This window comes from Pongo abelii, chromosome 11 (assembly GCF_028885655.2).
Source record: "Pongo abelii isolate AG06213 chromosome 11, NHGRI_mPonAbe1-v2.0_pri, whole genome shotgun sequence".
Classification (NCBI taxonomy): Eukaryota; Metazoa; Chordata; class Mammalia; order Primates; family Hominidae; genus Pongo; species Pongo abelii.
Window position 1 is genome coordinate 101320501 of NC_071996.2, and position 12721 is coordinate 101333221.

General features: G+C 39.1%; 1 long non-coding RNA gene across 1 annotated transcript in view; it reads right to left on the reverse strand.

Moving 5' to 3' along the window:
- Positions 1 to 1614: 1614 nt before the first annotated feature.
- LOC100938188 (uncharacterized) overlaps positions 1615 to 12721 on the reverse strand; it is a 75974-nt gene continuing 64867 nt past the window's right edge. Inside the window, exon 3 of the long non-coding RNA XR_151751.3 lies at positions 1615 to 4044. This is a non-coding gene — a long non-coding RNA (uncharacterized LOC100938188). The remainder of the gene's footprint in view (positions 4045 to 12721) is intronic.

Below are 12721 nucleotides of genomic sequence, written 5' to 3' on the forward strand. Positions count from 1 at the left end.
AGCAATACTTCTTATATTGATTTTTTTTTTTTTGCGGGGGGACAGGGTCTTGTCTGTCACCCAGGCTGGAGTTCAGTGGCGTGATCTTGGCTCACTGCAACTTTCACTTCTCAGGTTCAAGCAATCCTCCCACCCCAGCCTTCTGAGTAGGTGGAACTACATGTGGTGCACCACAATGCTTAGCTATTTTTTTTTTTTTTTGAGACGGAGTTTTGCTCTTGTTGCCCAGGCTGTAGTGCAATGGCCCGATCTCGGCTCACCACAACCTCCGCCTCCCAGATTCAAGCGATTCTCCTGCCTCAGCTTCCCAAGTAGCTGGAATTACAGGCATGTGCCACCATGCCTGGCTATTTTTTTGTATTTTTAGTAATGACAGGGTTTCTCTACGTTGGCCAGGCTGGTCTTGAACTCCTGACCTCAGGTGATCTGCCCGCCTCGGCCCCAAAAGTGCTGGGATTACAGGCGTGAGCCACCACGCCCAGCCTGCTCAGCTAATTTTTAAAATTTTTTGTAGAGACGAGGTCTGACTGTATTTCCCAGGCTATGTTGATGCTACTTGCTCAAGATAAAATAATAAAATCTAACAAGGCAAGATAAAAAATGTTGATTAAGTGCTAAGTGGCATACATATTTAATATGTACTGTATTTAATTTTTATTACGAAAGCTTTCAAACATACACAAATATAAAGTTTGCAGTGAACCCCAATATATCCATCACCCAACTTGCCGACATTAGCATCACTCATTTAGCAAGATTCTGCTGTATTGTTTTCTCTATCCTGTTTTTCTTCCTTTTTTTCTGAAGAATTTAAACAAATTACAGACACTTTACCCTTATTACACTATACTCTTAAATAAAAAATTAAAATTCGTCAAAAATGTGGTTCTTTGTTTAAACATAGACAGTCATATGCTGTATAACGAGGTTTTGGTCAACAGTAGACCAAATATATGATGGCAGTCTTGCACAATTACTATGGAGCTGAAAAATTCCTATCAGCCGACATATTACTGCCATTGTAGCATCATAACTCAATGCATTACTCTTGTGTCTGTGGTGATGCTGGTGCAAACAAACCTACTGTGCTGCCAGTCATATAAAAATCTAGCACATACAATCGTGTATAGTAAATAGTCCTTGATAATGAAAATAAATGACTATGTTACCGGCTTATGTATTTACTATACTATACTTTTGATCATTATTTTGTAGTGTACTCCTTCTACTAATATAAAAAAATTAACTGTAAAACAGCATCAGGTGGGTCCTTCAGGGGGCATTCCAAAAGAAGGCATTGTTATCACAGATGACAGTTCTTGCATGTTATTGCCCCTGAAGACCTTCCAGTGGGAGAAGATGTGGAGGGGAAAGACAGTGATGCTGATGATCCTGACCCTGTGTAGGCCTAGGCTAATGTGTGTTTGAGTCTTAGTTTTTGATAAAAAATTTTGAAAAGTTAAAAGAATTAAAAATAGAAATGAGTTCATAAAATAAAAATAAAGAGAGAAAATATTTTTGTACACTTATACAATTCATTTCTGTTTTAGGCTAAGTATTATTATAACAGTCAGAAAATTTTAAAAATTAAAAGGTTTGTCAAGTAAAAATGTTACAGTAAGCTAAGGGTAATTTATTATTGAAGAAAGAAAACAATTTTAAAATAGATTTAGGGTAACCTAAGTGTACAGGGTTTATAAAGTCTACAGTAGGGTACAGTGATGTCCAAGGCCCTCACATTCACTCATCATTTACTCACTGACTCACCCAGAGTAACTGCCAACCTGCAAGCTTTATTTATGGTAAGCAACCTATACAGGCACACCATGTTTTATCTCTTATACAGTATTTTTACTGTACCTTTTCTATGGTTAGCTATGTTTAGATACACAAATACTTACTATTGTTTTACAATTGCCTACAGTATTCAGTACAGTAACAGGTTGTACAGGTTTGTAATCTACCAGCAACAAGTTATACCATATAGCCTAGGTGTGTTGTAGGCTACACCGTCTAGGCGTGTGTAAGTACACTATGATGTTCACACAATGATAAAAGTGCCTAATGACACATTTCTCAGAAAGTATGCCCACTGCTCAGTGATTCATGACTGTATATATATGCACACACACACGCACACACACACACATATATATATGAATTTCTAGATCTATATAGAAATTGGCTTATGCATGATTATGGAGGCTGAGAAGTCCAAAGACCAGCAGTTGCAAGCTGGAAACCTGGGAGAGTCAAAGTATAGTTCAGTCTGGAAGCCAGCAGACTCAGGATACAAGATGAGCTCATTTTCAGTTTGAGTTGGAAGGCAGAAAAAGAACAATGTTCCAGCTCCAGAAGTCAGGCAGCTTGAGATCACCATATTTTGGGGGAGGTTCAGCCTTTTTGTTCTATTTAGGGCTTCAACAGGTTGGATGAGGGCCACCCCCACTGGGGAGGGCAGTCTTCTTTACTCAGTCTACTGATTCAATGTTAATCTCATCCAGAAACATCCTCACAGACATATAAAAAAAAATTTGACAAATGTCTAGACATCCTGTGGCCTAGTCAAGTTGACATATAAAATCACCTGTCACAGTGGTGTCTACCAGATTTGTCCTCTACAGGTGCTGTTTCCCTGGGGGAATGAATGAGGATTCCATGTGTGATATTCTGTGGCCGTGTCACTGTCCTGCTCCCTAACATTTTATCCATGGAGTCATTAGACTGCTAAAAGGTGCTAGAAAGTGCTTGGGTTAGTTGAAAAGAGATAAATAACTTCCTTCAATGTTAAGAACTTCCTACAGAGTCCAGTTCAAGGTCAAGATCCAGATTGGAAGTCTAAGTGTCAGAGAGCGATATGAATCTGACAGACAGTGACAGCCTTGAGCCAGGCAAGGGCAGGCATGTGGCTCTCCCGACTGGTGGCCCATGCTCATGGAAACCCAGATTTGAGGAAAAACTGTGGGAACTTTCAGGTTGCTCTTCAAACTCTCCCCAGAGCAAGGGTGCCAGGGCTCCTGAAGAGAAGGTAGGAGAGGGTGGTTACTTAGCTCAGCAGGAGTCTGAGATGGTGAATGTAGCCCTGGCTTCAGCTTGGAGAACTCTGGGACAGTTCCAGGGGAAAGGACTGTCACTCTGCTGCATAGTGACATCTTGTTTTGCAAATAAGTGCATTAAAGGGACTGGTTCTGGGCTTCCCATCTCTGTTACTCTATGTATAGAGCCTGGGAGGTGGGACAGATCTGTGGGAGGAGAACAGGGACCAGGAACCATCTCCTTGTCCTGTACTATTGGTCCTCAGAACTATAATGGACCCCAACAGAGTAACCCGCCTTTGCAGAGGAACGAACTGTCTGAGCACTAGAAACCTCTTTTTTTTTTTTTGAAAGAAGCTTTTTTCCAGAATTCCTCCTCTCAAATAAACTTTGTTGTTGTTACTGCTGCTGTTTTAAGACACTATATAGGATTTTTAGCTAATCAGTGTCACTCATACATCACGTTACGGCCTTCCGAATGCCTATTTCATCTTAGGAGATTGACATATCCTTTTTTCCCGCTTACTACCTCACATCCACTACTGTACCTTCCAGTTGCCTCCAATTTTTCTGCATTTTATACATTTAAAAGAGAAATGTCACACCTTTTATTTTATCCTCACAATAACAAGGAGATATTGTTGCCAGTTTATTTTCTGTAAACTGAGGCAAAGGCAAGTAAAATAACTCATTGAAAATTCCAGAGCAACAGCCCAGGTTTCCTGAACATCTGTCTTGTGAGAGGCACCCACAGCTGTGTCTCTGAGGGGCATCTTCATATTTTGCAGACTAGAAACTTCCATTATTGTCCTTTACTTAGGCTCAACAGGACTCAAGTTACTTTTCTAAGCAATATCTTTTTCTTTTCTTTTTTTTTGAGACAGACTCTTGCTCTGTCGTCCAGGCTGGAGTTCAGTGTCATGATCTTGGCTCACTGCAACCTCCGCCTCCTCGGTTCAAGCAATTCTTATGTCTCAGCCTCCCAAGTAGCAGGGATCACAGTTTTGACCTGGGAAGTATTGGAAATAGAATACATATGAATAATTATTTTAGTATGCCAGTTGTTCTTAATGTAAAATATTTCGCTCCTTTTTTGAACCAGTTTGATTCTACAGGCAAAGAAGAACCAGATTATTGATTTCTCAAGTCATCCCTTTGTTAGTGTTTGCTGGAGTTACCTGGAAAAAACTTGCATTTAATTCCCTCTTTGCCATTTCCTTGAATGTCCAGTCATGCACCACCACACCTGGCGAATTTTTGTATATTTTTAATAGAGATGGAGTTCTGCCATGTTGGCCAGGCTGGTCTTGAACTCCTGGTCTCAAGCATTCCACCTGCCTCAGCCTCCCAAAGTGCTGGGATTGCAGGCCTAAGCCACCGCACCTGGCCAGCAATGTCTTTTTCATGTTGCCACATTGAAAAATTTGCTCAGCTCTGCCTTCTAGAAGGAACTACAAAAGTCGTTGCTATGTCCTTCCCTATTTATTGTTTTAAAAAGTTTTGACCTGGGAAGTATTGGAAATAGAATTAGGGGGAAGATCCATCCCAGGCTACCTTGTACATAAACTGATGTGCAAGAAGTTCAAGCTAATTTACGAGAAACTTTACCTAGGAGAAGGGAATGAAATGTATAAAAATAAGTTATACTTAAAAAAATAAGTAAAGATTACAACTTTGCATAGTTTTAGAATGAGCAAAGATAGATTGTTCTCCATGAAATGGCCTTTTGAGTGTTGAAAGGTATACAAGATCACTTGTATACTGCTTCATTAATCTTAATTATTAATCAAATGACTAGCATTTTAAAAAAATAAGCAATTATACTAAATTTTAACATACTACTTACAGAATTTACTTTAAAAAGAAATTTCCCCCCAACATGTAAATAATACTTGTACATATGAACATTCTTAATTAAAATCACAAGTTTACGGCTGGGCACAGTGGCTCATGCCTGTAATCCTAGCACTTTGAGAGGCCAAGGTGGGTGGATCACTTGAGGTCAGGAGTTCAAGACCAGCCTGGTAAACATGGTGAAACCCCATCACTACTAAAAATACAAAATTAGCCAGGTGTGGTGGCGGGCACCTGTAATCACAGCTACTTGGGAGGCTGAGGCAGGAGAATTGCTTGAACCCGGGATGTGGAGGTTGGAAAGCCAAGATCACACCACTGCACTCCAGCCTGGGTAACAGAGCATGGCCCCATCTAAGGAAAAAAAAAATCACAAGTTTAACAGATCAGATTACCTTACAAAGATTAAAAATCTTTCAAAACAGACCAAACACAAACTAACCAGGGTTCTAAAAGTGCTCAACACACTTACCACTAGAACAATTAAGCAAATGTTTTTATCCTTATCTTGATTCTCACCACAATGTTTATCCTAATTTTCATTTATTCCTGAGGTTGCCTCCTTAGGCTTTCAGTAAGCAATACATTTACTAACCCAAAGTAAAAAGAGATGTGGCCTCAGACCGGTAGAAGTTACAAGATCTAGGCAGTCCAGTTCAAAACTCTTGGGTGGGTGTGAGACCTGCTTATTTAGTTCAGGAGCTTCGAGCCTGCGCACTGATCATTAGGCTGAGTGTATATTAATAATCAGGGCTTTCTTGTTACGTCTTCAGCCCTCATTGGGGATATAGGTTTTAATTTTTTGAAAGTAGATGTCTTCCCCAGAAATAAGGTATCCTTTCAGCTTCTCATGGTTCAGTACATAGCCATCGTCCTAACATTATGATTCACTGAGCTACTTTTTTTTTTTAGCATCATTAGACGTGTGTGTTCCTTATTAGTATATTATAAGAATTTGTGGGTTATCTAAAGATTTTGGCTCCTAGGAGATGAGGAAGTCAGTCTGCTTTATGAGCTCTCCTCTTTGGACCCTCTTTCTGTTTTGTCATTTGCAGCACATTGTTGAGCCTTCTTTCTACTTCGTCATTTTGTGTGACCATCAGAGGTTAAATGTGGTTATTATACAAGACCAGAATACTGATCAACCCTTTCTGTTCTTGATAGAGTTCCTTCTATTTCTGTATTAGTTCAGCTCACTCCCAATTATTTTGTCCATTCTTCTTTTCTACTTACCCTGAACATATATATTACATACGTTCATATTATATATAATATGATATGTATAAATATATACGTATAAATGTATACATTCATATTATATATAATACGAACTAATATAGCAGCAAAATTTGTGCATATAATTCATATATGCATATGTATGTACATTGGTATACATATAGGCATATATACATCCCTTACCTCATGAAATAATGACAAACAAAAATCCTGTTTTCATTCTTCTTTTGTATTATAAGTTTCCTTTTTTTTACTATTTCTTTTAGCTTTTCTCCTTTGACTTTGATTTTGAACTCAATCTTTCATAGATCAAATCATTCCAATTACCTAATACTATTTTTATTTTATACCTAACACTAATTTTATTTTTATTTAATTATAATGTAACAATAATAATTATTTAATATTTGAATTATCACAACTTTTCAATGAGAATTCCCTTAAGTCAGATCCTTTGATTTTTTAATCATTGTCCCTATATTTTTCACATTATCCTCGTTTTCTGGTACCTGCAGGATGTTCCCAACCCATCCTGAGTGTTTTCCTTTTGCTTACTAATTCTGAGTTCTTCCTCCCTCCCCTCCCCTTCTCAGCCATCAGTCTTGCTGGCACAGGCTCTCCGTGATCACACCTGGGGCCCTAGGCAGTCTCTCTCTGCAGCTGTCTGTTTAGACACCTCCAGGGCAGGATATGGAATGGCTTTGCCTGCAATTCCAGCAGATCCACCAATGTCACTTTCACTGGTGCCGTGAAAGCCTGCATCTTTTGCAAGACTTATATCAATTTGCAGTATGTGGCACTATACTGTTCAGTATTTCCAACAGCACACTATCTGGGGAAAAATTAATGAACAAAGCCTTGGCTTTATGTAGGAATGGACCCAGCCAGCACTCCTGGAGTGGGGACTAATTTTTATAAGTTGTCAGATTACTAGTAAACACTTAATGTTATGATGATTTTTGCTTTCCTAAACAATCTGGCATCTTCAGGAAGTCACACAATGAATGCTGGGTTAACAAAGGTCTATTATACTAAATAAATCTAGTGCGCTAAATTTCAAGACTTTCAACCTAACCCAGCACTTAAAATATAAGATTAATAATCAAGCAGAGTGGGCATTGGGAAGGCATGAGCCACATTCCTGGGATCTTCTTTCTGAGACTGGGTATGCCCAGGCTGTGAAAATAGGAAGGCTCGTGACCTAGGGCTTTCCTCTTCACACCTCAGCTCTTCCTGCTGGTGCTCAGCCTTTACTGGAGAAGGTAACTCGGTTTTTTCATCTTTTGAAGAACATGAGCACCCAGTAAGATGTCAGCAATACGCATTATCAGGTTCTTTTTGCCTTCTGGTATTGGATCAGACCTGATGTGAGCTATTATACAGAGACCTTAGTGTAAGGACGCCTCCCTTGGTAGTAAGCGCTGGGCTTTGATGATCTGAAGAAAAACTGAGCTGCGTCCCAGTTCTAGAGTTCCTAGAGAGAGCACACTCCCTCTCTGGAGATTCTGTTTTTCCTGTAACTCATGGCAAAGTGGTCCCCTGTGGATTTTTTCTTTGCCAAGCTTCTCCCAACTCCACATCCCATTGGTTTTGCCCTAATTGTTACTTATTTAAGATAAAAGAAAATGTAATCCTTATGCACCATATTCCATAAATTTAACTAATAAAAATGTTGTTTTGTAAGAGCCTTTTGAAGTCCAAGTAAACTTTGGAATCATTTTTATGAGACTTTAAAAATCTTTCTTCTTAGGGGCAGGAAGTTACATTTTGCCAAGAATAAATGAACTCAAATAGCAAACGGATTGGGCTTGACATGAGGTGCCAAACCCACAGTGTTTCAGTGGCTTCTGAGCTGGGCCAAGTGCGTTTTCCCAGTCCTGAGAGTCAGGACTGGTATCTAAAGTTTCAGACTAACATGTTATTACTTATAAATAATTATTTTAGTATGCCAGTTGTTCTTAATGTAAAACGTTTGGCTCCATTTTTGAACCAACTTGATTCTATAGGCAAAGAAGAACCAGATTATTGATTTCTCAAGTCATCCCTTTGTTAGTGTTTGCTGGAGTTACCTGGAAAAAACTTGCATTTAATTCCCTCTTTGCCATTTCCTTGAATGTTCTTACCTTCTTCATTCATATTAATTTAAGATAATGTAATTTTTTTCCATGCCTACATTCTAAAACATTTTTAGGAGTGTTTCCAAAAAGAGAAGTGATGATAAAACAATATAAGTAATGTTGGAAGCCATGAAAAATTCATAGACACTTCAAAGAGAGGATCAGGTTGTGTCATATGAGGGCTTATCATTCCCAAAGAAGCTTTTATTAAAAGATGAGCATGAAGCTGGGCGTGGTGGCTCACGCTTGTAATCTCAGCACTTTGGGAGGCTGAGGCGAGTGGATCACAAGGTCAGGAGATCGAGACCATCCTGGTTAACATGGTGAAACGCTGTCTCTACTAAAAATACAAAAAATTAGCCAGGCATGGTGGTGGGTGCCTGTAGTCCCTGCTACTCAGGAAGCTGAGGTAGGAGAATCGCTTGAGCCAAGATTGCGCCACTGCACTCCAGCCTGGTTGACAGAGCAAGACTCCATCTCAAAAAACAAAACAAACTAAACTAAAAACAAACACACAAAAAAAGATGAGTATGAAAATTAATTAATTAATAGCAAGTTCAGTTGTCATTTTAAGACAAGTTATTGATTTAAAAACAAAAATATTTCACCCTCCACCCTCTTCTCCACTTGCCGGCTGTTCGCTGCCCATCAACACAAGGTTTTCCAATTGTATCTTCTCGTTCACTGTCTCTTCCTGCTACCCCTGAACTTCTGTCACACATTCTATTTCAGTCTTGCTTATGGCTGCTGTTATCATCACCATTATTTTGTGCTACCACTTCCCAGGTTCTCCGTTACTCCAGATCTTTCTCTCAAAAACTCAGGCCTGATGGCCTCTGTTTTTCTTGAGTTCACTTCCTCTGTCAGTCCAGGATATCCTGTCTTCTTTCTTATCCCCTAATTCCAGCCCTACACACTCCCCAGGCACAGCCTTCCTGTGACCCTTGTCCCAGCCAGGCAGGCACAAGATCATTAACTTTAGATTTCCTGACCATTCCTCAAGGAAAGATGGAAGATCTTTTCCTTGGCTCCAGCTAGGGATGTGAACAGACACCTTCCCCACCTGCTATAGCCCTCTCGCTAATAGGTAGTCAGGACGGCAGCTTGCACCTAGGCATCTGATGAATTCAATTCACTTCTCTCAAATAATCATTCTGCAAGGGCCTACTGTGTGCCAGGCACTGGGCCATGTGCTTGGTAGGCAAAGATGAATCAACTAGGGGCTGATTATTATCATAGGGTGCAATGCAGAGTAGCCTCCTGGAAGAGGCAGTGGCGAATTCTGCTGTGAGGGGTTGGCTGAGAAGGCTTTCAGACACACCAATGTGTGTACTGGATTTGCATGAGAAGGACAAGCGAAGACAAGAGGAGACCATTCCAAGAAGAGGTAGCCACTTCTGTAAAGGTGTGGAGTAGTACACAATGGGGGTGTGGCTGAGGAAATACAAGTAATTATGTTTTAAAAGAATGACAGTGACAAAGCGGAGGCATAGTGAGAGCCACCCAAAGGTTTAAGGGAGTCATGTGATTTGATTCCTCTGGCGAGAAAGGTGGTGGTTGCACTGGGGAGAAGGGTGTGGGGAGGACTGGAATAAGGCTGACCAGAGAGGACACTGTCATAGGCAAAGGGGGTCACAGGCTAGAGAGTGACAGTAGAGAGGGGAGGAGGAGCAGATTCAGTGTAATGAGGGGTGCATGACCCACGGTGACCTAGTACCTTGCAGTGAGGTTAGGGTGAGGCAAGCTCTTGTGGAATTAGAAAATCTCAGGCCATAGTTTCATTCAGGCCTGGAGAAGGTTGTAACATCTTAATCCTCAACTAATTCCTGCTTTGCCAGAACTCTATAACCTATTTATAAAAGTACCCTTGTCAAGGATACTTTTGACCTTGTTCTAGGAGAAATACACACATGCATCCATATATATGCATACAGAGTATGTGTAAGATATATATATGTAAATATAAATATATATAATATTTATAAAACATATGGATTATGTATGCCAGGGTTCTCCAGAGAAACAAAACCAAAAAGATGTGTGTGTGAGTGTGTGTGTTGTGTATGTGTGTGGAGAGAAAGAGAGTGTGCGTAAGAAATATTTATTATAAGGAATTGGCTCATGCCGTTATGAATATTGGCATTTTCAAAATCTGCTGTAGAATTCAGGCCTTCAACTGATTAAATAAGACTTATCCACATTATGGAGGTTAATCTGCTTTATTCAAAGTTTATTTAAAAAAAACCTTTGCAGCTACATTTAGACTGATGTTTGACCAAACAAATGGGCACTGTGGCCTAACCAGGTTGATACAAAATCACAGACACTTTGCTTTACCTTCTTCCTATGTTCCCCCACAAAAAGGTGAATTCTGAGTTTGTGTTTGTAATTTTGTACTTATCTGCAATTTTAGACTAACTCTCAGAGTCTGAAAGAATAAAGATGTTTTCTAAGAATAAAAGCATTATTTGTATATTTGCTTCTAACTCTATATTTAATATCTAAACTGCATTAATTCATTAAATGCATGTTTTTACTCATACCCTTTTCTTTAAGTATTTCTTATGTGCTATCCCCATTAACAATGGATACAGTAAGAAGTATCCCTGTTTTGCTGGTGATGATCTGACCAAGGTCCCTGGCTGGTGCATGCTTTGCTGTCAAACGTTCTTGTTCTACCTCACAGCAGCTTTTGCTGATTCCAGCTTAAAGTTGCTTCTCTTTGTTCTCAACAGTTGTCCATCTCGCTTACGACTTATGAGGTATTTATTTTGTCTTTGCATCTTTTGGAAACTTCTGAAATAGTCCTTATTTGTCAGTTTGCCAGTCCCTTGCCTAGGGGGTAAATTTTAATGAATTTACTTGGGGAATTTAATGATGCCTTTATTTTTAAATTTTTTAATTTTTCTTGAGACACAGGGTCTCACTTTGTTGCCCAGATTGGAGTGCAGTGGCACAATCATGACTCACTGCAGCCTTGACCTGGGCTTAAGCCATCCTCCCACCTTAGCCTCCCAAAGTGCTGTATTACAGGTATGAGCCACCACGCCTGGCCCTAATTATGCCTTCAGGAGAAATAAAGCCCAGGCCCCAGATGAACATGGTTATTTATCTGAATACAGTATAAATGTAAATTGGGTGGTTAGATTTTGATGAATGGTATTTGAACTAAATGTTAGTAATGAGAAATAGGGATAGGCCCAGATGATTTGTGATATAGATGTCAATTCATATTTTATGATATCTATACCAAACAAGGAAATAACCAAGGTGGATGCCTTATTAGATCAGAATTGGGGAAATTAACTTTAACACGCAATGTGACCTTTGTACTGTAATCACCAATGTACTAAGCTAATCTGCATGAAGTCATGTTTTGGCAATTTGCTTATATTTATTCATCTTTTTGGTGGAAATAGCAATGATGGCGTTAACAATTGGTATCTCAAACAAAACCGTACAGATATAGTCATGGCAGAGAACACGCTTTATGGTTTGTTTTGTAAAAATGTTTTACGTAATATTTTTCTGTGGAAATCTGAGTTAAAAATTAATTTTTAAAGGATACTTGAGGGACCTACATTTTAGAACTAAAATGCTGAAGGATCAACAAATAAATATGAATACCTATTAACTATAAAAGCAAGAGAAAAAACTTTTCTCTACAATAATCTACAGAAAAAAGCTCAAATATTCAGGAAGTCAAATGGGTATAGAAATGTTTACTTAAAATTTGAAATCTTATAATGTATATTTTAACCAAATGGTATTTTTATAATTGGTATAATTTATGTAGACAAAGGAGAGATTGATTTCTATCGAGTGCTCGCTTACAGTTTTGAGGGATTGAATTAGAGATGCCATGGGGTGAATGGCTCGCAAATTCCACGAAAAAAACCTATCCCAAAATGGACACAAGAGGGCGCCAAACATGCAGTAGCTGATGGAGATTTAACGGACGAAATACTCTGGCACTTAAAAATGAAGCCATGTTTATTTTATTCTGGGTAATATATTATGCACCTGCTTGTTTTATTTTTTAGACTGATTCGTGTCAAATGACTTTCCAGAAATATGACATGTGTACTGGATCCAGGCAGAACTAATCTTTCAATGTAGAAGTAGTACTATTTTGTAGAAACTATATTCCGTGATATAATGAAGTTTTACTTTATTGTACTCACTCTAAAGGGAATTAAGAGAATGTAACAAGATGGCACATACTTTTTCAAGCATTTTGTCTCTGTAATTCACTAGGAAACCGTTTTTGATTATGGGATATTTAACACACACACACACACACACACACACACACACACACACCCACCCACCCATACATACAAATTCCTTTGTTACGGGAAAAGAGTAGTGAGTTTTTGTCTAGAGGATTCAGGGACTAATTTAGGGCTGAGACTTCCAGAAAAAAGAGGACACAAAATGATACCTGAAGGAGCTAGAGTTTGCCGTGCATGAGGAAGA